Below are 24,028 nucleotides of genomic sequence, written 5' to 3'. Positions count from 1 at the left end.
CAGATCCTCCTGCAGAGCCTTCCTGCCCTCGAGCAGATCGACACACGCACTTAGCTTGGTGTCGTCTGCAAACTTACTGAGGGTGCACTGGACGCCCTCATCCAGATCATCAATAAAGATATTAAAGAGGACCGGCCCCAGTACCGAGCCCTGGGGGACTCCACTAGTGACCGGCCTCCAACCAGATTTGACTCCATTCACCACAACTCTCTGGGCCCGGCCATCCAGCCAGTTTCTAACCCAGCGAAGCGTACGCCAGTCCAAGCCCCGAGCAGCCAGTTTCTTGAGGAGAATGTTGTGGGGAACGGCCCTCACGAGGGCTGCCGGTGCCTGGCGGCTCCCTCACGTAGGCTCGATGCCCGAAAAATAGCCCTGCCTGTCCCGATCCCGCGCTCCGCTGCAGCACGCGTCTGCCCCGGAGCCGGTCGCCTCGGCAAGGCGACCTCTGTAGACTTTCTATAGCCTAGTCTCAAGTTCAGGTTTTTAAAGATTTCATGAAAGCTGCTATATTATCAAGCACTTCACTATCCAAGATGTGAAAGCTAGCAAAGCTGTGGTTATCACTTCTCATATACTTAAAGTACAACAGCAGTTCAAATAACGAAGCAAGAGAATGCCTCAAAGAAACTGTCAGATAAAACCTGACCTGTAATAAGCCAGGCTTTACATGACTATAGGAACTGCTGCTGGGAACCAGTGCCTCCACATTTCCCAACAAAGTCAGTGTTTCTATTGGGTAGGTGGGGAATGGAGAGGAAGGAATGGTAGAGACAGGCAGCACCCCTCAAGGGAAGGGAGTGTGGGCTGCACTCTAGCTCTACCAATGTGCAAACACATTTTGCCCTGGGATATCCAGAGGGAACACAAACTATTTCAGCTGCCTGCTCTAAGAACTTCTGCATCTTACATGACTGGCACAGCTCATGCTTTTAGCTCTGGCACATTGATCAACAAACAGGTCTGTCATCACATAAGCACTGCTCAGTGTACTAATTAGTATGTTCACATTGTCACTGTGTCTTATTGCCTAATTATTTCATAACTGAGGGCTATGTACTGCGCCAGATGCAAGTGCACAGCCCACACAGACTTCAAGGGCTCCCTTCATGCACAGGTCTGCTGGAATCCACGTTTTTCATAACTTTATTTATCTGACCTGTAAATATTTTGGAGAACACAATGGTGCTTTTGAACGTTTGCATATTTACCTTGACTACGCACTGAAGCTGTACTTACACATGTATCTCTTGCAGAATTCATTCATGAGGAAAACCATACAAGTTTACAAGTTAATCATTTTCCTGAATGTCAGAAGCCAGGGCAGATCAGGATGTACATTGTGTTGGCAGAGCTGCAAAGTAGGCTGCTTTAGTATTAATAGTAAACTTCCAAGCCTCAGTAAGATTTTTAATAGTTTTTGCAGCAGGTTAACAAGTAGCCACGGATATTTCTCACAAGGAATTTCAAAGCCTGGGTAAAGGGCACAATTATTAAGTGAAAATGTCTTGACTTTTCAATTCAATAGGAAAAGAAAGTGTCCAGCACTTCCTGCTTCTGAGCTGAACAGATATTTTGCCACAGTAAGAAAGTACAGGGATTTCAAAAATCCACCGATCATCACCTTTTATAACCCAAATGTTGCAAATCCACCTCCTATAAGATTTTGTCACAACTGCTAACTGAGAATGTGGCTTAGTAGTTCACGCTACATGGGCTCAAGCGTCAGGTACAGGATCAGTGAGACCAAAAAGGCAGCACTCAGCTGCACAGAGCAGTGGGGCACAGTACGCCTTAGTGGCTCCACCTCGCCACCTGGCAGATAAACAAAACCCACCTTGCGAACCAAACCGGTGGCTGGGATGACTGACACGCTGACACACATTCTACCATCCTTGTTTTGGGGACATTTGGCAAGAGGAACACAACCACCTAAGCAAAAAGCTTTTCAGAAAGACAGACTATTTTTCCAACCACCTTAGGTAGGAAGCAGTGAGATCCTTGCAATGACCTTTCAGACCCATTTGTCCCCACATCAGCTACTGATGATAGCCAAGAGAAAGGGATCACTCCTCTGGGCTTACGTTTCATCAGACAGTAGTATTCTTTCATCATTCCCCCTCACTCATGTTTTCTCCTGGTTACAAAATATGAGATTCAAAACACATGAAACTTACTTAACATTCTGCCTCTCTCATCTGTCCCTCCAACTCCCCCTTTTTCTCTTATCCTCAAATTTGCTTCTTGTGGTTCCTTACAGAGCGTAAACAGAAAGTAGGTCAGACAAATGGGCACTGTCAGATGACTAGTTCCAATTCATGGACGTGCTGTTGTCTCTGTAGTACCATAGCAAGTTGTTGTTACAAATCCTTAGAAGTTTGTTTTAGCCTGAAAGGTTATTAGACTTACTCGACTGGCAAAGGAGAAGGCTTTCCACAGGAATTTCATCTGGTTAAGTCAACAGAACTCTGCCTGCAGAGTACAGCTTCCAAACATGAGGCTCCGTTTTGTATAATTAATTCTTCCCTTTTTCCTGTTAATAATGAAAACATTATTAAACAACAATTACCTGAACAACTTAACAACTGGTTTTGTTTTCCCTTCTCCCCTGACCTTTGCTCACGCACTTGAATCCCTCGGTTTCAACAAGTCATTTTAGTTTTTACTCATAACCAGTACTGGATGCATGTGCTTCAGATATCGATAGGCTTCACGCAGCCACATGACTGTGTCCCACCGTGTGATAAGACTACACCAGAAGGTGCTAATGGGAGGGGAGTGGGGATAAAGTTCTTTTAACTCCCCAAGTAAAAGCACCACCAGACAGTTACAGTGGCAAGTAAAATATTCTGACAGATGCTTGATCTAAGCTGACAGTGGCTCTCCAACGGTGTTCACAGTTTTAGTGAATTAATGGCAAGAAAAACAGTATCTGCTTGATTAGCTCCATGTTCAAGTAAGGCCTGAATGACAGTTTTAATAGTTTGATGTCAAATCATCTGTCAGAACAACAACCTGTTTCCCCCAGACTCCCATCATATGTGAGAAACTTGGTGCAGTAAATAACCCTAGGTTGGTACTCTGTTAGACTGTGTCATCACATATTACAGCAGTAACTCTAATCAGAACAAATCCCTATTCAGATTTGTTGACCTAAGCAAAGGGGTAACCACTTCCTCTTGTTCAACAAAAAAATAAAAAATAAAAAACAAACACAACAACACATCAGGGCAGAAGCGCAGAGAAAAGAAAACTCAGTGTGACTGTAAACATACTACAAGTGAAATTCTAATACCACTAAAATCCATGGCTACAGGGTTCAATGGGACCAAAACGTAACTCCACATGTCTGGTTTTGTGTTGCTTGGTGAAATTAACAGAACAAACACTGCTCATCAGTCCTCCCATTCATGAGGAAGCCCTAAGTGGTGGCAGGCCAAGAAAAGGGAATATGTTATTAAATTGGGATCAGAAGTAGGAGGAAGTCAAAGTATAAAGTGATCCAATAATCTGGCCTATTCACTTAGGAAAAAATCCCTAGGAAACTGTTTTAACTGACAGAACATAGAGCAAAACTGGATGCAAAAAACATTCAAATGGAATGATGCCCCCTCCCCATTTATATTCCACATGCTATGCCCAGTGTAAAGTCTTACATTTCCCACTGCATATATCCTATAAACATAATGATAATAGTAATAATAAGAAGAAAAAAATGTATTTGAACAAATTGTAAAAACCTATCCTAAAAAATAGAATCCTTCCCTTTTCTGGGAGAAGACATTGAAATTCCTACGGTGGCTACTACTTAGCATTTCTTACAGTTAAAAAATGCTAATTTAATTACTAGGGGTGGGACTCATCTGTCCTGAAGTATCTGTCTAGCCATGTGGAAGTTAGGTGCCTGTTCTAACTACGTGTACACTCTGTACTAAAGGGAGGGGTTCTGAGGCTTCAGTGGGATAATTCTTCCTGTCCTAAAATAAGGATCTATAAGGAATGACACCTCTGGAGGACAATTCAGCCCATTTACTTTACATTATTTGCAACAAAGAGAGCCCAGATGACTAACCTGTATCCTCTGATTAGATAAGATTATACGAGGAGTATCTCATCCCAAGTCTTTGAGTTTATAGCATAGATGATCCAGGTTCTTTCCCCTTAAACTTCTTTTAGAAATTATTTTCCAAGTAAATGTTGCTGTGGCCAACGTCATTAACTCTTGGATTCAAGTATCTCATAGATCCAAGTAAGGTCTTGAAATTGAGGATCACATCTAAGAAAAATGGCTCCAATACTATTAAGCTGCTACTAGTTTCTTTTGGAACAGCACCTTATAAATGTTTTGGCTCACAGACTACTGGCACTCAACACCTTTTGCATCTTATGCTTTATCATAACACATGGATATTTCTAATTTATCTGTGATTGTTCAGTGCAAAATTCTCAACAGCACCTGATAGGATCCTCAAAAATTTCTTGGTTATCTAATAGCACTCAGTTCAGAAAACAGGGTTAAGTGTAGAAGTCAGCAAGAGACTTTCCAATTTAAAAAGGTCATCCATGTTAATTAATTTAGACTATTAGTCATGTGCCTTAAGCAGCTATTAAACTTTTGGTTGATAGCTTTTCAATACTGTTCATTCTGTGCTTCCTTCCTGAACACAAGTATCTTCACTATTCTAAGGCAACAAATGTTACAGACAGATCTCTTTAGAAAGTACAATGCTAATGGCAGGAAAGACAATGAGTGCCTCAGCTGTATAGTTAAAAGCTTATTAATTTTGCAGTAGTCAACAGTCCTGGACGTGTACCTCAAAATTTAGCCCCAACTGTCTCTTTCTAACCACTAACGTAAGTGGTATTGCTTTGCTGACACATTCAAAATTTAACTTCAGTGTTCAAGTATGTCTAGTTTTATGCCATTGGAACCTGGACGTGCATCCATAAAACTGGTCTTTCTTCCATAAAACTCCAGACACACAAAAAAAAATCACATAACATGTGAGCTATATTAAGCATCTCAAAGTTATAGCAAGATGGAAACCATGACAGGAGCTTATTCTGCTTGCTGCTGTATAGTCTAATAGGGCATGCCTGCCATGATTTCCAGCAAGGTGTGACTGTATCTTATGAAAGTATGCCCAAATATGCAGACTGTGAGCAATGTAGCACTGAAGCTACAGAACTTGGTGCAAACTGCAAAACCTGCCTGAGAAGCAAATTCAGAAAGTGAACGTGCTGAATTCTTCTTTGCTACTGAATCTACACGGGTAGTAGTATCTGACTGGAGTTAATTAATTAAGGCTAATTTGATAATTTTTAGGTAAGATGGAGTCATAAGGTGATTGCCATGTGAGTATCTTCATTGTAAGGTATATTACTTTCTTGTGATTGACAGAACTAAAGAAGGTAATAGGTGGCTTCCTTAAGTTACTCCTAAAAATGGCATTCACATACTAATACAAACTGCCTGGCGTGAACTATAATGTATGGGTACAGGAATAGATCATTTCTAAATTTCAGTCTCAACATACTTCAGTAGCATTGGTTATGCCAGCCCAAAATACCTCACTTTCCTTTATCAGAACAGTAGCTGATAGTTCTTGTCAACTTTGCAAATTCACCCTTCCATTTCTGCAATCTGAAAAACAACAATAACTCAGAAGTTAGTAAAAGCACATCTGGCAATAGTATTAATGACAAATATTTACCTCCTTATTAACTCACTTTAAAGACTATGGAAGAGCAGCAGTATGTAGAAGAGTTATTTTTCTAAAAGTTCAATTTCCAGAAATCTTTTCTGTCTGCTGCCAGCTAGAGTTTCCCTCACACCTCTGCACCGCTGATTGTGTAAGTCACTTGGAAGATGACATCAGATCTTCATGAAAAAGTGGCAGCATCAAGTAATAGCTGACCACTACATTCACATATATACAAGAGGTCTCAGTTATACTGCTGTTGTTACCGTCCTCCACATTTCTTACTTCTAAACAGAATCTTCTGATACAGTTAACAATAATTTACAGAGGTTTCAGGTCAAGCCAGGGACTGAAAGAGAAAAACATAATGCAGTTGTAAATACACAGTCAATTCAAAAATGCAACTTTTGAGGCTCTTTTGCTTCTTGATTCTTTTGTCAAGTCTTTCAACTGACTCAGAAAGTCACAACCGCTAACACTGTCTTTAGACTCTACAGCTGAAATGCTAAAATTCCATATTTGAAAAACAAACCATGGAAAAGTAAGATTGAAAACATTCTTAAAAGTTTGATTGAAAAACTATTTCAACACAGTTTACATAAAGAACTCAGAATGAAAAGCAAGTAGAAAAGACAGAAAGATTGCTAACAAACAGAAATTCATGTTACATCATGTTTTGATTTAACAATAAGTTGGCTAACTCTAGCACATACAAATCTGAAGTTTCCAAGTTCTAAGATTTGAAAAAGTCACACACTTTCCTCAGTCATGTCATGAAATACCCTTTTAATTTAAGCCCTGCTTCACAGAAGTAAGTTGAAAATACATTTTCATGTGTATATCCAATGCTACTCTGTTGATAAAGGAACCCAGAAAGAGCAAGAAGAAGTATGTCAAATTCCTCCGTCTGGCAGAAGAGAGGAGTTCAAACAGGCATGTAGCAAACCCAGTATTCTAAACACCAGTGAGACTTTGACCTGGTTACTGGATTCTCAAGGGTATGACACACCCTTGGGTGAATCCTATATAGTGAAAACATTGTGTTTAATGTCTAAGCATACAGTTCTAATGTTTAGGTCTTGAAACTAGATGTAAACTTTTCATACAAGGGAGCTCAAATCAGGGTGCTCATACTCTGATACTGTTTTCAAAATGCACATAGCAAAGTCCCTGAAAGTCTATTATACAATCTGCTTGTAGTATTGCCACAAGAACTCAGTAGGATATCAGGGAAGAAAAGGCTTTACATGGTCATTAAGGTTACAAAATTGCTCCTATTGCCATAGCCCTAATTCCTACTGACTTCTGCTTTGAACTGGAACCAGTTTAAAGCTCCTAAATATCAGCTGTAATAAGTAACTATATTCAACTCCTTCTCTGAAAACTGTTGAGGTAATCTAACAGCAGATGAGCAAATAACATAATTTCAAAATACATACTGGGTATTTGTAAATTATTTTGTTACTTGAAGTTCTGAATGGCAACGGAAAGAAAGCAGAACAGCAGATACTGATACTACCAATCATTACATTCAAAAGCAATGAACTTAACCAAAAATCCCAAGAATGTTTGAGAAGTTGAGAGATTTGTAAAATATATTTATAGCTTTGCTGCTTTCTGCTTCGATCTTTCAGGTTTGTAATTTCTGCAAATACAAGTGCTTGAAACTTTCGATCTTAAATACAGGATCTAACATCTAGCAGTTAATGTTCACTTGTAAAATCTGAAATCCAATGAACAACATGGGGTACGGTACTGTTGGTGGTCACACAGACTCAAATTAAATAAATTCAGCAGGTACATCTTGTACGGAAAACATAAGTGGGATCTGTTCCTTCCTTTTCTGCTGTAGCTACCTCTCACACTGCCTGTCCCACTTATCTGTTTTCCCATATCCCTGTCCTACAGCACAAGGTAAATAGATCCCAACAGCTTGAGTCTTAGATACTTACTTTCATTCATTTAGCCCATTGTTTCCAAAAACTAAGAAATGAAGAGCTATCAGCACTTCTCTAAGAAAACAGAAGAAAACACACAAGATGTCTTGAGAAAGTGAAATCCAATACTTCAGAAATTAGGCAGGGCACAGTGTAGCTGTTCAAATCCTGGAAACAGAGATAATCAGCCAGTAGCATCTTCTCCAAAAATACCTACTGTGCATCTGACTGTGTGAAGTCTACTTTCCTAACACTGAAAGACTCAACTCAGGAAGACAGGTTAAAACACTGAAGACTTTAGGCATAGATAAATTTGACACTTTATTCTGGAGCAATCGCTACACAATGAAGAACTGTTAACCAGGACAAACAGCTTTCAAATAGCACAACTCTGTGCATTCCCTGCTCCATTTCCAGTCCCTCTGAGAAAACCAGGGGCAAAAAGCTGGGAAGACTAAACCAGTTCCCCCAAGCAATGCAAGTTATGTCTTGGCCTGCTGCCACTAAAATAAAAGGCAACCCATTACAACCAGCTTTAGTCAGCTGCCTCACACACAGTTAGAGCTGAAAGAGTCATCTCAGGCCTCCTTTAAAATGAATGGAGAAAACAGGCATTTAGGGAGTGATTCATCTGGTTTATTTTAGTGACATTAGGATGAGATAAATTGTTCTGCAAAATGAAAAAATAAAAATTAAAAAAAGCCCTAGAAATGCCTATTTTCCTCCATACACAATAAATGAAGACCAGACGAGGAATTGCCTGCATTTAGTAAGATGAACTCCACCCAGTAAGCCTGTGGCATACGTTCACCCCTCTCAGAGACCTTTTGTTGTAGCTGTTAAAGTTTCTGTAGCTTCCAGACTACTGGGCAACCAGGCTTCCTCCACACTGAACCCTAGATGGTGGGGGAGTCACGGACACCCAAAGATATTCTAGGACTTCGAAGCTACCAGATCCTACTGGGGGGACTGACATGGATCTGGAGAGTATGACTTACTATGTGGAATAGTCTATGTGGTAAATGGGAAAGAAACAGACCAGAGAAGCCATCTTTCCTAAATTGGTGAGATAAACTCCCTCCCATTGCAAGTCTTGTAACAGCAACAGCAAGCAGCAACATAGCTGCCCAAGGAAGATCAAGGAACCATCTTATCTGCACAGGCAACTGAGTTAGCCAGGCGCACAGCCTATCCACACAGCAGTCAGGACACTTCTGAATGAGCTTTAAAGCTCCAACACTACCAAGTATTTTTCCTGCTGGACAATCATATGTTTTCATGTGTCCCCAGATTTAGCTCTAACAATGCTCTAACAAGTGCAGAATGAATAGTTAATGCTTTTGGCTTCGAGACAAGCACTGCGGAGCACTACAGACACAGTTACTGCTACATATATTTTGTCAATACAATCTGAAGCCATGAAGTATACTGCCAACAGAAGCAGACAAATGTGAATGCATTCTGCCAAAAGAACTCACTAGCTGCACTGTGCCAACAGACTGCCAGCTACATCTCCTCATGCAGAAAAGGTCTTGGATTTCCACTGTCTTTCATATTTCCTGCCAGGTTCCTGTATTAACTGGATGGATTAATACTTTACAGTCAAAAAGTTGACGCTGGTTATCTTCACAACTGGTTTTAGTCACTACTCAAAACTAGACAACATCAATTTACACCATTATCTGTACTGAACAATGTAAATACAAGGCTGTGAATGTCTGGGAGTGCCTAATGAAATGATGTTAAACGCCAAAAATGTGGACTTAACTGAGGAGTCAGTGAGGTTTCATATGCTGATACCACATGCTTACTAGTCCAGCAGGTACACCCAGCAGACACCATGCTGAAGTAGCTTTATAGGTTGTGCATTGGTACAAATCAAAAGGACAGATATACCAGAAATGGTAAATCATTGCCTATGTTTCAGACTAGGATTTTGCTTTTTGCAGTCCCAGCAATTAAACTATCTTGCTGGAAAACTAACTGGTGCTTCAGGGTATTTGAGAGTTCTTTGAAAAGACTGTGGTTTTCTGCTGTTCACTGATCCAATGGATAAGGAATTTTGTCGGAATGTACTGATTCTGATTTAATTATTTTTTTTTGAGAGAGAGTTTGAAACTCTCCGAAGAAAAAGGAAGAAGATTAGCCTAAACACAATCCAGTGCCGAACCACAGAGAAGATTAAGAAGAGATATCTCATTTGCTACTTTCCCTCAGCTTACGGAAGTGCCACAAGGTCTTCAGCCTTTCAGACTCTTTCCTTCTCTTGCTCTCCACCAAAGAGCACCTGGCTCAGAATGGAATACTTCAATCACAACATATCCCATGACTATTAGCTTGCTATGTGATACCCTTCCCTAGGATGCAGGAGATCTAGACTGAAGCTGAGTGCAGACTAGTTCATACCACTACCTTGAGACTGTCTCCACTGTGTGTACCCTGCTCATCAAGGTCGTCTTGGAGCCAAGCTGTCTGGTTTGCAATGGGGATTCTCAAATGGTCATTAAAAGCTCCTTCTGATGAAAGGGTTACTGAAATCTGCACATTCCTATGCAGTTTTGTAGTTTTGATGCACCAGCACCAAATGAAACATTCTTGCACTCCTCCTAAGGAGAGGATGATAGAACAAGTACACGACAAATACGCAGGCAGACTAGCCAACAGACTACAGGAGGGCACTCAAACACTGCGATGATGTGTACATACTAAAATGTGGGCTCTGTTGAAATAACAGAAGAGCCAATGCCAGCCATAAAGTAGCAACTGATTATTTATGCAAAGAGAAATAAGAAACTAATCAATTACAGATGCCATTTATTTTGCCTATACTAGGACACAATCAAACATGCAAAATTTCCCATGACGCCTACCAGAAATAAAAGCTCCTATTATAGCAATGTCATAGAGAAGTTGATCTTGCAAGCCACACAAGCAAAAGTAATCATTTATTCTCCATGGTAAACACTACACAGTGTTTACAGTTAGTATTAATACTGATGTATGAGAACTACTGGCATCCTGTAAAATTGATACTGGACAGACATACTTAATACCGAAATGTTTCCATCCAACTGAGTTACAGTCAATGGGCCCCACTGCAATGAACTCCACTTAGACATTCTCTGTTCAGGATCGCACAGCCAGGAAAGCTCTCCGCTTTCCAGATCTGTTCTGAATTAGATCCCATCAGTGAGTAAATCAAGTTGATCAAGACTATTAGGTAAAGAAAAAAAAAAGAAAAAAAAAAGAAAAAAAACCATGAAAGCAGCTGATGACTTAGAGAAACTACAGTCTACCACCTCTATGGTGGCTAGATGTTTCAGGAACTTTCATAATGTGGTAGGATAAATTCTGCTTACCTTAGGAAAAAATCTAAAAGAACACTATTTCCAGGATGCACTGGCTAAGGAAGTCTCACGGCTAAAAATTACTCGGATTTCCTGCAGTAGCAATCTTGACAAAAGCTACAGTGAACCTAATGATTGTCTTGAAGCCATTCAGTAACCGTTGAGGAAACGTGAGGTGTCTGTCCACCACTAGACTGCCTAGAAAGAGCTCATTTAGACATTTAACTTCCAAAGGAAACAATGTACTTTGTAGCCTTGAAAGATGAAGTAATTCATTGGAAATCTATTCTAATTTTTAAAGAAATAATTCAAATGTAATACAGATATTTACCAAATACCATTTGCTTTCTGCAGGTCTTAGTTTTTTAAGAGTCATCAGCATAAGCAACCAAACTATTTTTATGTTTCTCTCAAAGTTTGTGCTGTAACAAACTAGCATTTTCAAGAGAGCTTTCTATTTCCTATTATTCAATATATTTCTTTTACATGTTTGTACATATTATTTGGTAAACATTTGCAAAGCCCCTAGGCAACTAGAAAATAAGGTTAGGCAAATATTATACTTTAAATGTAAATTGAATCATGTTTAGCATTTAAAGCCTTTCAGAAAACCTCTTTAGCCACCTCATTTTACAGGATAATGAGAATTTTGCTTTTGACTTTAATGCTCACAAGATTGGCTCATCTTGACATATTTTAAGACACCCATGTTTCAGTGGATCTGTTACAGATGCACACATACTCACTAATGCTTGTACCTTCACTGAAATAATTTTTCTTTAAAAAGCAGTTACCACACAGTCATATGGATCATGTAAAAATACCACCAAAGTAAGTACAATTAAAGCTAGCCCTGTGACTCTTCAAATCATTGAGCTTTGGTGTAGTTCTGGCCAAAAAATGTAACATTCAAGTTTCACGTTGTTTAGATCAACAGAGATGGATATTCTTCCCACCTCCATATTCTTCCCACTTTAGTACCATTGTGTTAAAGTCAAAGGAAGTATTTCTGATCTCCACCTACAATGCACAGAATCTTGTTTACAGCCCTTCTAAACCTCAGTACTCCAAAAGATATTTTCAAATAATAAATAATGTAACTGTGCTTTTGCCTCAGGGAAGCAGTTTTCCCATTATGCCTTTATTAAATTCCATATACAAAATGTAGGACAGATGAGGATATTTTGGAAGACTTCTTGGGGGTAATGTTACTGTAAAGATCCACCTCCTCTGAAATATTATTTAGAGCACATCCTAAGCAGGTGCGTGTTAAGATGAGATTGAGACAACTAGTGGGGTATTTGTTCAGCATGCTTTTTGGCCTGGGGGTGGGCATATAGGGATGGCTTGGTGAATGATTCCTTGCTGAATAGTACGCACAGAAAATGCAAGACCTATTATCATTGTCTTGAACAGAGATCTCGTTAGCTGAACTTTTTAATGGTTATTCTGTGAGTGCAGTCTGCAAGCTTTCTCAGAGCCTACAGGCTTCCCCTCTTGTTCTAGTTTTTTGTAAAGGAATAGGCATGTTATAATATATATCCGCATTTCTGTCAACTGCAATCTTGTTTAGGCCTCAAGACATCAAGCTCAGGATGACATAATTTGAGCATGTGAACAGCCTGAACTGGATTTGTAAGCAATTTCTTTCTCTTCTTAGAAACAATGTCTTAGACTGGCTTTTGTTCCAGAACTGCATACTTCGCTAGAAGGACCTATTTTTACTAACTTAATCATTTGAGAAACTGTTCTTCCCAAAATGTAATGGAGTAAGTCTGAAACATTACTCAAATGATACAGAAAGCCTCTGTTTTAAAATGGAATACTGCATACAGCTGTGCTTTAATTTTGCTTTGGGAAGATGAACAGAGTTGTTAACACCTGTTCACGCCTTGTAGTATGGCATCTGAAACTGGCAGCACTAGGTTAAATTTAATTCTGTCAAAACTGTCTAGCATAATTGGAGTTGCTACACAATACTATCTGTGTGCTTATTCTTTCCAAGCTAAAACTCTGAAATCTTCATAAGGTCAAAATATTTGTATTTCGTAAAGTTTGGAAAGAAAAGATACAGTTTCAAATCAGAAAATGGCATACTTATTCTACGGTGTAAATGAGCTCCCTGTGACTGCTTTGTCTCAGGGACTCTGTGAGGAGATTATTTACTAGAAGGTTTTACTAGAAGTGCCTTTTCAAAGCAACAAAAAATAGCTGTGAGACTCCTTAGGGATCTGCAAATTTTGTACCACCACTTAGGTGTTTAATCCACATTTCACGTTTTCCAGAACAAGACAGATCTGTATTTCATTTTTGCTGTTACCCAGACTCTTAACCATGGGACATTTGCTTCTCCACTCAAGAGCCAAGCGTTATTTTGCTTTTTAATTAAAAAGCTTTGGCAAAATTTTTAAAGTTTGGATCTCGTACTAACTTTGACCCACATCATTTCTAACACCATTTTCTAAAAGGATGAAATATGCTTATCGTAGAATAATTACAGTCTCTTTAATTAAGGTACTGTTTTCTCAGTGTTTTCTTGTAATACCATCATTAATGCTTTTTTTTGTACAGGCATAAATATATGCTTAAACACTTAAATCTGTAAATCTGACTTTAGTGTCATCAGTAGATCACAGTTAAGACAAGAGTACAGGACACTCATATCCTATGGCTGTTTCTGAACTGTCTGCAAAATCAAATATTACCCTGCACTATTGTTCTACTTACTTTGACTTCACTACAATCATTCCCTCTAATCAAGGGATTTCATAGAATCACAGAATTTGGATTGTGTTGAAAGAGACCTTAAAGACCATCTAATTCCAACCCCACTGCCATGGGCAGGGACACCTCCCACCAGACCAGGTTGCCCAAAGCCCCATCCAACCTGGCCTTGAGCACCTCCAGGGATGGGGCATCCACAGCTTCTCTGGGCAGCCTGTGCCAGTGCCTCACCACCCTCTGAGTAAAGAATTTCTTCCTTATATCTAATTTAAACCTACCCTCTTTTAGTTTCAAGCCTTATGCCCTATCACTACACCCCCTGACAAGGAGTCCCTTCCCAGCTTTCCTGGAGGCCCCCTTTAGGCACTGGCAGGCCGCTGTCAGGTCTCCCCAGGGCCTTCTCTTATCCAGGCTGAACAACCCCTGCTCCCTCAGCCTGTCTACACAGGCAGAGGTGCTCCAGCCCTCTGATCAGCCTCGTGGCCCTCCTCTGGTCTCATTCTAACAGCTCTATGTCCTTCTTGTGCTGGGGGCCCCAGAGCTGACACAGCACTCCAGGTGGGGTCTCAAGAGAGCAGAGTAGAGAGGGACGATCACCTTCCTTGCCCTGCTGCACATGCTTATTTTGATGCAGCCCAGGATATGGTTGGCTTTCTGGGCTGCAAGCACACATTGATGGCTCATGTTGAGCTTCTCATAAACCAACACCCCCAGGTCCTTCTCATCAGGGCTGCTCTCAGCTCTGCTGCTCTCTCTCTGCCATTCTCCACCCAGCCTCTTTCTTTGCTTGGGATTGCCCCAACCCAGATGCAGGACCTTGCACTTTGCATTGTTGAACCACATGAGATTTGCACAGGCCCTCCTCTCAAGCCTGTCAAGATTCCTCTGGATAGCATCCCTTCCCTCCAGCATGTCAACAGCACCACACAGTTCGGTGTCATCAGCAAACTTGCTGAGGGTGCACTCAGTCCCACTGTCCATGTCACTGACAAAGATGTTAAACTGTGCCAGTCCTAATACTGACCCCTGAGGAACACCACTCATCACTGGTCTCCCCCTGGACACTGAGCCATTGACCACAATTCTTTGAGTGTGACCATCCAGCCAATTCCTTACCCACAGAGTGGTCCATCTGTGAAATCCATGTCTCTCCAATTTAGAGACAAGGATATCATGGGACTGCGTCAAATGCTTTGCACAAGTCCGGGTAGATGACATCAGTTGCTCTTCCTCTATCCACCAGTGCTGTAACCCCATCTTAGAAGGCCACCAAATCTCTCAGGCATGATCTGCCCCTAGTGAAGCCATGTTGGCTGTCACCAGTCACCTCCTTCTTTTCCATGTGCCTTAACATAGTTTCCAAGAGGATCTGCTCCATGATCTTGCTAAGCACAGAGGTAAGACCGACTGGCTTGTAGCTCCCTAGGTTTTCCTTTTTTCCCTTTTTAAAATGTTTCTCCTTTTCCAGTCAGTGAACTGGAACTTCAACAAACTGTCACAACTTCTAAAATATGATGGACAGTGGCTTAGCAACATCATTGGCTGGTGCCCTCAGGACCCGTAGATGCATCTCATCGGGTCCACGGACTCATTCACCTTCAGGTTCCTTAGATGGTCTCAAACCTGAGCTTCTCCTACAATGGGCAGTTCTTCATTCTCCCAGTGATCAACTTTTTGTATATACAAAGAGTAATGAGTTGCACCTCTAATATAATTTTTTTTTGTGAATTCTATTCTATATAATTCTGTATCAACAACTTTGAAGGTAACATCTGTCAGTGTACAAGCTATTGCATAAAATACAGTAGATAATTTGTGGAATCAGTCTGTTCAGTTCTTGCTCCGAAAACATAAGGATCTTTACTTTTATCTTTTTCAGGGTTTTATTTCTAGCTGCCACATCTCTCCTCACTACTTTCCTTATGTCATTCCACTTTGTCTAAGTGCTGTTAACAGTTCTTTCTTGGCTACTTATTGAAACTCTTTGCAAGCTCAACTTTAGTAAGGCCTTTGACTCTCTCTCTTAACATCCTCATAGAAAAGTTGACAATGTACTTGCTAGGTAAGTGAACAAAGGTGGATTTAAAACTAGCCCAACCAGTTGGAGGCAAGAGGGTTGCGAAGAGCAGCACAAAGTCCAGTTGGAAGCAAGTCACTTGTGGTGTACCTCAGGGGGTCAATACTGGGGCCAGAACCATCCAAGACTCTCATTAAAAATCTGTACAATGGGACAGAGTGTACCCTCAGCGTATTCACAGTTATTACAAAATTCTGTGGCATGGCTAATACAGCAGATGAGTGCACAGCCGATCAGAGGGACCCACAGAGGCTGGAGACATGGGAAGAGAAAAACTTCACGATGTTCAACAAAGGAAAATGCCAAGTCCTGCACCTGGGTACAAATAACCTCTTGCACCAGTACAGGCTGGCAGCTGACTGGCTGGAAAGCAGTTTGGCAGAGAAGGACCTTGGGGTCCTTCGAACCAACCACACATTGACCATGTGCCAGTAATGCACCCTCACAGCAAAGAAGGTCAACAGCCTCCTGGGCTGCATTGGAAAGAGCATTGCCAGCACATCAAGGGAGGTGATCCCTCCACTCTGCTATGCACTGGTGAGACAGCTGGAGAGCTGGGTCTAGTTCTGGGCTCCCCATTACAAGACAAAATCTTACTGGAGTAAGTCCAGTGAAGTGCCACTAAAATGAATAAAGGACTGAAGCATCTCTCTCAGCCTCTCCTCTTACATCAGAGGAGAGGCTGAGAGAGATGAGACTGTTCAGCCTGGAGAAGAGAAGGCTCAGGGGGATCATATCAATGTGTGGAAATATTTGATGGGAGGGGAACAAACAAGAGGAAGCCAGACTCTTCTCAGCAGTGTCCAGTGACAAAGTAAGAGGCAATAGGCACAAACTGACACACACAAAACTCTGTCTGAACACAAGAAACACTTTTTTTTACACCGAGGATAATCAAACAGTGAATCAGGTTACCCAGAGAGGTGGTGGAGTCTCCATCCTTGGTCTTACTCAAGACATGACTGGATGCAGCGCTAAGCAACCTGTTTGAGCTGTCCTTGCTTAAGTAGCCAGAGTGGACTAGATGGTCCCCAGAGGTTCTGTTCAACCTCAACCATTCTGTAAATTGTAAAACTGATACAGGTAATATTTAAAATCCTGTTTCTCATTCTAAGAGCTACAAGAGAATAGGATGGAGAAGAATCACCTCTATACTCAGGTTGTCTTCTTCTAGTGTTTTCTGCACTGCCTTCTGAAACTAGTCAGACCTAAGTGAAGTTAGGGCTTTCATTCCCACACCTCCTACTTGAAGGTTAGGTAGTTAAAAACCTTGTTTTAATTTACTTCAGCCCGATTTTATTCATGACTAGCTCACACCCACATGTTTCTATCCCCACACTGTTCTTCAGCCTAAGTATATTCTCCCTCCTATATATTTATAAATATGTAGGCTTATTTAGTGTATGAAAACAAAGCCTTTATGGGCTCCTATAGTAAACTGTCCACTCATCTGATCATCCTCATAGCCCTTCCCTGCACCTGTTTGAGTTCATCCTTTGCAAACACAAAAGAGCAAAATGGTTGAAATATTATTCCTCAAGAAATTGATACTGCTGCCTTCCTCTGCATTCTGTCCATTATAAACATTTTCCTAATTCTTTGTAGGTAGCAGATCAACTGATTACTCCTACCTGACCAAATGGCAGAAATTAATACAATAGAAGAACCAGGTCCTTACCTGCACTGTGTTTACAGTCCATACTACTGCAGGTAGCAGGCTGGATGATAGATGCAAGGCACCTTTCTGTATCCTCATCACAAGATTCAAACAATCCTCATCACAATCAGAGAGCTAAGGCATGCTGGCTGCAGCTGTTTCATTACGACTTAGCTTCCAGGCAAAAATAAGTTAAAGTCTTTATTACAGTTTCATTTCCACCCATGCACATTGTCTGATGCTGAAGGCTGCTTTTCCTCAAGAAATCTTCAGCAGTCTCTGTAAGGCATCCTAAGTAGTACAAAGGTCTTAGCAATGGGAGGATCTGACTCAAGTTAGTCCAACACATACCAAACTACTCAGCAGAGAGTAAGTGGGTTTGGCTTTCTTTAAACGAACAGTAAACCTGCATTTTAAAACTTGTAATGAGATTTTTCTAAACTTGTTATCTACCTGTACCTAGTTTTCCATAAATTTTCAAAAGTAGCTGAAGTGACTTAGGCTTGTAAGTCACTTACGAAAATGAGACCTCACAATTTAAAATTTCCACTGTAAATAAGTTTCTAAATTAGAGAAGACATTGAAATAGAGCTTCAACAGTAGACAGGGCCATTGGATAAGCCAAAAATAGCCATTAGCAAAACAAATATAACTCTAAAGAGATGTAATCTGTTTAGGAGAACTTTGGAAGGTAGAAGGTGATGGAAGGAGGGGAAAAGCTAATACAGAGATCACTTATAACTTATGATGTAAATGAAATATGATTCCATGGCATCTTGAAGCTTGGGATATATTTGTTCATGAGATACAAGCTCATCATCTTCTATATAGAGTTAGGACAGCCTTGTTGTATTACATTTTTCTGCCCACCCTCCCTAACCTCTTGAAGGAGAGCAAGTCAAGAGTTGTTAAAAAACAAAGTGGGAGAACTTACTCTCTTATCCTGATCAATCTACCAGCTGTTCTGTGCTCTTTGCTCCTATTTTCAGTTACATTTTTTCAATGAGACTTTATTTCTCTTCTAACATTTTTCATGCCACTAGAGCCATTAATATGTGAAGGCCTATTTTAAAACCCCTACTGCTATCACTCCTCCTACCTTCCATTTATTGGAGAGAATATGTGATGTGAAGTATGCTGGGAGGTGATAATTTTTGTTTGAAAGTAATGAAGTCTACAGAACTGAAATAGGTTTAATAAATAATTCTCATTTTCTGTCTTTTCTAACCACAATTCCACCCAATGACTCAAATATTTTGCTATTTGGAGTGACCATTTATATTCATAGGAAGGAAGCAAATGACAATCCAATATTAGGTAGACTTACTGTAGCTAATATTACAGCATAATTATCCATTCACTGAAAACTTACCACCGATTCATTAGCAAATCTTATCGTCAGTTTCTTCATATGTATACACTGCCACATACTTTTCTAGTTCTCAGCAAAATGGCTTTGCCTCCTTTCTCATGTATGACTTTTTAATTAGTCCTCCATAAAAATACAGTCACTGTAAAGAAAGGGACGCTTACCCTTTGCTTTAGATTATATTTTTAGCCTGTCAGTTATAAAGATATACTAAAGCAGTAGCTCCCTTTTACTTGATAATAAACATAGCCCAACAGCTGAAAAGATATATTTACAGTCTTCCACCAGAATCCTCCCAACCCCTTACTGCTAAGAAAAACAAGTGGGCCATTGCAGCATGTCCTAGAACTATTTTGGTACTGGGGGAAGTGCAAGTTCCAAAACAGTGTGGAAAAATGCCCTGCCAGCTGCTCCCCTCTCATACAAACTAAGGCTTAAGTGTCTTCCCTGATCAACTAGTAGATGAAAGAACCTTCAGATAAATTGTTTCTGTATCATTAGTGCTGATTCCACAAAGATATTTAGATGTCTGAAGGCTCAAAGGTTGAAATAAGTTGCTGGAAGCTAATAAAGTATCACACCTCAGCTGACCTACAGAAATTGGCTGTGCAAGTCAACAAAAAAAAAGCAATGTGACTCACAGCAGCTCAACCCCCTTCACTATGGAGTACGCTCACTCAAATTACTCGTGGCTGCCACATATTAAGAATACAGAGTATACAGAGCTATTGAGGCACAGAAACTTGTTACCTCATACCAACTGGCTCTGGTCTGAGTAATATTTGTATTTATAAATATAAATCTGCTTTCAAAGCTCTGGCACCTGAAAAGTCATTGGTGCTTAAACTTTCACCAGTGAAGATAGCTGAGAGCCAGAAGGTCTTCTAATCTGCTGCCAAGATCCTGGGTTAGCTGAGCATTTCTAGGGCCTATCTGATGCCTACAGCTACTTAAGATTCACAAGCTATCATGTCTGTGTTTCGTCTCCCGATACCCAATAGACAGGTTCACAGTACAAGTGCCACATCAAGAAGATCAGACTAAAGCACTGAGTATAATACACACACTTAGAAGCACATTCAAAGTAGGAAGTGGCGCCATCCACCTTTTGCGTAGCTGTGTAGAAGCTGAAGAAAGGGAGGAAGTAAGAGAATACTCAGCCAAGGGGATTCTTGGAAGCATGAGGTCATCAGCATTTTAAAAGGGATTTATAATGAAGTCCATGTTTCTAAAGAAAAGTTTTAAAATGTGAACCTCCAGTGAGTCAAAACCTTGGAAAACAGCCAGAAGAAATCAGGTGCATGAGGATTTTTTCTAAATCTCATGATCTCCTGGAACACGATTCATGTATGTGGCACTAACAAGTGGGTTACACTATTGCATTACTGTTGATTCCTGGGTAGCAGTAGCTGACATGAAACATGTTGAAATTAGATTAGTCTGGAGGTTAAAAAAAAAAAAAAAAAAAAAAAAAAAGGCAATGAAAACAGTCAGATGATCTATATGAACTGCATGTTTACATAGCTTCTTGGTCAAGCTAAGAACAAAAGCCAGTCAGAGATGGTCTGGCTGCTGATGCTGCATCTTTAGTGATAACCTGTCAAGAAAGTGCTAAGATCAGGCAAGTAGACCAAGATGAGATGCTGCAACCTTATTGATAACCTGTCAAGAAAGTCATAAGATCAAGCAAGTAGACCAAGATGACTGTGAAGTCATCTCTTCTGTCTTGACTATTTGTTTCTGCAAGTAAATATTTTTCATTAGTATTACTACCTTGCCTTTCTTCAGAATGAGCTTCAGGCTACATACAAGTTGCAATCAGAGGTAGGACTGAAGCTAACCTAATGCAAAACCCCATTGGATGTAAGTAGAACAGCAGAGGCCTCGGTTATCAGATAGTACCAGGATCCTGCCCAGGTTTGTACAGCTGAAGCCAAATTCAGTGCTGTTGTAACTTTGCTGCTGTTACCTAGGCTAGCTGGATTGATATTTGCAAAGCAGTATCTATACACGTTGCCATCACACCTTTGAATGCAGTGTAGATACAGTCACAGGTAGCCGTCATCAATGCTCTGCACTCACATAGATACCAAATGGGCAATTTGCCTTCTTCGTTATTTGAAACAATAAATTTTAGGAAGCAGGCTAGTTTTTATTAGAAATTATGAATCACAGTTGGAAGGACATTGCAAAGAGGTAAATGAGAAGACAAAACAGAGAAGCTGTGCAGGAATTAAATCTACGTCAGTGTGAACAAAAATTTCGAATAACAGATGCTAGATATTCACTGTGACACATTTTGATTACCTAACCTAATGCTCTCATGAAATTACATGAACTGAAATTATACTGAAACTTGAGGGGAAGCAGATAAGCCATGAGAAACTTCTATTAGCCTGCCAACATGAATTTTCCCTTTTGATGTACACAACAGTCTTGACCTTTTTCTGAAAGCAGTATATTATATCATAGCTATGTGTAATCGGTGATCCAAGCATCCAGAAGCTCAGTGATCCAAGCATCCAGGAGAGAACAGAGGCTAACAAAAAACCACCTGAAATGTCTTAGAATTTCTGGGATCTTCATCCTCTATTGAATTTCAGCCCTGATGCTTTTATAAGGAATAATCAAAAGGCCATCCTGCAGATGCAGAGGGAAGAAGTTTAAGAATAGCAGTGCCACCTTCCTATCACCTATCCCTGAGCATACATCCCCACAAAGAACAGCACTATCAGAAGAGCTACTGCCTTTGTATTACCTTTCATACATCCACATTGGTATACTAAATTTCTTTTAAATCTAGCCCAGGCTGTTCTCAAGGGTGGTGTTTGTGTTTTGTTTTGTTTTGTTTTTTTTTTTTTGTTTTGTTTTGTTTTGTTTTCTGCCAATATGCAAATTCTATCTTCAGTTTCCACCTTGAGGTAGAAGACAAAAGCCGGGAGCTTGTGCTACAACTTCCATCTGCAGAACCTCTTGTGTGCCAGCACCGTAAGAAATTCTTCAAGGCAAATTGCAGCCCAGAAGATACTGATGGCTATGTTTGCACAGTGTAGTGACAGTAGATATAAATACTGCCTGAGCATGTTTTGCATGTAATTTCAGTACACATGAAGTACGTGCATGCAGAAGATGGGACACATCTCAGAGAGGAAGATCTACTGCCTGTCACCCCTCCTTTGCAACAGCTCTGGTTCTCAGTAGCCCTGCAGTAAAACCAGTTGGAATTTTTACGTCACAAAACCCCCAACTACATCACTGATGGGGATAATGTGTTTTTCCACCTTGCTAACTAGGCATAAATAATTAGGCCAACATCAGCCAGGACTCCATCTCCAGTACAAGGCTGAAAAACCTTGCTATAGTCCCCTCTACAAGTAAGATCATTGTGCTGTAATGTTTATGGAAAATCAGTGGATAAAAATTGCCATGTATGTTTGCTACAGTTTGTTAAAAAGAACTAGGGAAAGAATACAAAAACATCTCATGACATAGCTACAAAATATGCTACCACACAAATTCAGGATTTAAGCCTTTTTTTTCTTTTCTTTTTTTTCTTTTTTTTTTTTCTTTTTTTTCTTTTCTTTTCTTTTCTTTTCTTTTCTTTTTTTTTTCTTTTCTTTTCTTTTCTTTTCTTTTCTTTTCTTTTCTTTTCTTTTCTTTTCTTTTCTTTTCTTTTCTTTTCTTTTCTTTTCTTTTCTTTTCTTTTCTTTTCTTTTCTTTTCTTTTCTTTTCTTTTCTTTTCTTTTCTTTTTTTTTTTATGGGAGAGAGGGGAACAGTTAGATTTAATGGCATATAACTGCACACAAAAATCGAACTAAAAACAGAAGAAGCAAACATCTCTCCAAAGTGTGTAATCTTTGCCTTTCTTAAGAACTAATGCATGCTATTGGTTACAGAGAGCATCTTTTTAAGTTAAAAAGTGAGAAACAACATACATCATACACCAAAACATCTGTGGCTGATGTAGGAATTCAAATATGGAAAGATGACACAGAAAGTAAAGAGTCTTTGCTCTGGGCTACTGTCAATGGAAAGCTCAACTTGACTGTCACAAAGAACAAGCTGTCGGCAAACTCATCGCTGATGGTGGTCCAAGGGCTGACTAGTGCCCTTCGAACAATGGGTAGCACCAACAAGAGAATGGAAGTGGAACCCAAAACGTGCTGGTTGATCCCATCCATCCGTGGTTCTTCCCAATAACATTGTCATGCAGCCTAGCCAGAAGTGCAAGCCAGAGTGCAAGCTGTGAGTGCCCTTAGGCACCCAATTCCTATTGATTTCGGTGGGAATCAGGCTCCTGATTTGCAGGAGTTTGTCAGGCATTTGTCACTGGATTTTACTGCCTTTGCCTTCCAAGAGCAGGGAGAATCTTTTCTACTATACCTTTTCTGTCTCAATACCTTGTCAAGAGAAATGGGGAAAAAATAATACGTGTGTTTCTTACACATGATTCATGTTCTTTTTGCAAGGAGATAACAACAGAACCAGCACAAAAAGATATATCATTATGTTTGGGTTTTAACAATATGTGACAGCACTGGTTGGTTACCACCACATTATCATAACTCTTTCAGAAACTCTGACAGCATAGCCCAACATTAAGGAAATTCCTAGTTCTCCTTCTCTTTCCTTTGGACATCTTTTAAAATTAGCCTTAAGGCTCCACATTTGGGTTATGTTTAACAGCTGTTTTATATGCAAAATGCATTAGGATAAACTTGGGTATAGCACCACAGCTGTCAAGCAGTTTGTTTGCATCAATTTATAATACCACAATGGAAGCTGCAGAACCGTATTTAAGGTGCCTCCCTTTAGAATTATGTTCTGTTAGTGTTCAACTCCATTTGTGAAAGGATATGATTGAGGAAAAAGACAAATATGCGTCAGCTATTACCAAAATATACAAAAATCACATCTTGTTCTGAAACCCTGCATTCTGTGTAAGTTTCTTTAAGAGTAAAAATAGCTAAAAAATATATCAATTACATTTATTGCCTTCTGTTTTTTTTTTTTTTTTTTTTTTTTTCCAGGCAACAGGACATCCTTGCTGGCATTATGAAGATCTGATACTCATTAAAAAAAAAAAAAAAATAGTGCTAGAAATCATGAAGGTCAAAGAAAATGGAGAATGCTAGCACATGCTGACCCTTGTTCTACAGCATATTAGCAGAAAGACATTCCAATAACAGGTTTTAGTCTAAGAAACTCTGACCTGGA

General features: G+C 40.0%; 1 long non-coding RNA gene across 5 annotated transcripts in view; it reads right to left on the bottom strand.

The window, feature by feature from the left end:
• The window catches only part of LOC125182457 (uncharacterized), a 125,605-nt gene that overhangs the window by 91,515 nt on the left and 10,062 nt on the right, over positions 1-24,028 (bottom strand). For 3 of the 5 annotated variants that reach the window (XR_010830701.1, XR_007162306.2, XR_010830702.1), the window contains exons 1-3: positions 17,463-19,452; positions 5,568-5,641; positions 2,407-2,530 (exon numbers count right to left, since the gene is read on the bottom strand). This is a non-coding gene — a long non-coding RNA (uncharacterized lncRNA). Of the gene's footprint in view, positions 1-2,406; positions 2,531-5,567; positions 5,642-5,727; positions 6,049-17,462; positions 19,453-24,028 lie in introns of those variants that run through there. The other 2 variants (XR_010830705.1, XR_010830706.1) reach the window with 2 other exon arrangements.

Source organism: Anser cygnoides, chromosome 1 (assembly GCF_040182565.1).
Source record: "Anser cygnoides isolate HZ-2024a breed goose chromosome 1, Taihu_goose_T2T_genome, whole genome shotgun sequence".
Lineage (NCBI taxonomy): Eukaryota > Metazoa > Chordata > Aves > Anseriformes > Anatidae > Anser > Anser cygnoides.
Note: the sequence above shows the minus strand (reverse complement) of the source record. Positions and strands in the feature narration are given on the sequence as shown.